Source organism: Arachis ipaensis, chromosome B9 (assembly GCF_059453495.1).
Source record: "Arachis ipaensis isolate K30076 ecotype BB chromosome B9, ASM5945349v1, whole genome shotgun sequence".
In the NCBI taxonomy this organism is placed as follows: Eukaryota; Viridiplantae; Streptophyta; class Magnoliopsida; order Fabales; family Fabaceae; genus Arachis; species Arachis ipaensis.
In genome coordinates this window covers 45,256,285-45,256,620 of record NC_142444.1, presented here as the reverse complement: position 1 = coordinate 45,256,620, position 336 = coordinate 45,256,285, and the positions used below count along the sequence as shown (strand labels likewise).

General features: G+C 41.7%; 1 non-coding gene across 1 annotated transcript; it reads right to left on the bottom strand.

The window, feature by feature from the left end:
• Positions 1 to 232: 232 nt before the first annotated feature.
• LOC148544515 (small nucleolar RNA R71) lies at positions 233 to 336 on the bottom strand. The gene has a single exon (XR_015901643.1). It is a non-coding gene; the product is annotated as a small nucleolar RNA R71 (small nucleolar RNA).

Sequence of the window (336 nt, the reverse complement as noted above, 5' to 3'; positions counted from 1 at the left end):
TGGACTTCCATTGGAAGATCCTCATCAGTTCTTAGCTGAATTCTTGCAAATCTGTGACACTGTTAAGACCAATGGGCTTAATCCTGAGGTCTACAAACTTATGCTCTTTCCCTTTGCTGTAAGAGACAGAGCTAGGACATGGTTGGACTCACAACCTAAAGATAGCCTGAATTCTTGGGAAAAGTTGGTCAATGCTTTCTTGGCCAAATTCTTTCCACCTCAAAAGTTGAGCAAGTTTAGAGTGGAAGTCCAAACCTTCAGACAAAAGGAAGGTGAATTCCTCTATGAAGCTTGGGAAAGATACAAGCAATTGATCAGAAGGTGTCCTTCTGACAT